We start from the raw sequence: 557 nt of genomic DNA, 5'->3' as shown, positions 1-557 counted from the left end.
AATCGCCTTCGATAATGAACGCGATATTGTGTAGCTTGTCAGTGATCTACGGCTCTGTCTATTAAATGCCGCTCCATTTGAAAGCAGGTGATGGGGATTTAGTGGTAATCACAGAACCAGATTTACTGACTAGATGTGCATTTTCATACTGTTAGATATATCGCCCAGCCCTCTTTCAAAGCATAAGAGCAAGAGTCTGGTGCCTTTACTGTTCCAGTACTCATGGAGGGCACTGGTTAAATAACACCCTACAATAAGGCAGTCAGAAAGTGAGTGTGTGAGCAAGAGGATGTAAATGTGTTTTATGTAAATGATTATCTTCAGACACATATTCCTTAATTAAGAATTACTCATAAACACTACAACAAATATATGCATGTGTTGGGGGCTTTTTGGAATAAATACAGTTTTTATAATTAGAACATTTTCTCTGCAGCCATAATCTAATAATTATTTAGATATGAATAATAATAACAATAAACAATCCTTATTTAATCCTCCTGAGGATCTAAAGATGCTCTACTCCAGTAACCGCTGTCACTCCAACTCACATTAAC

This window comes from Carassius carassius, chromosome 28 (assembly GCF_963082965.1).
Source record: "Carassius carassius chromosome 28, fCarCar2.1, whole genome shotgun sequence".
NCBI lineage: Eukaryota > Metazoa > Chordata > Actinopteri > Cypriniformes > Cyprinidae > Carassius > Carassius carassius.
This window is presented reverse-complemented; position numbering follows the sequence as displayed.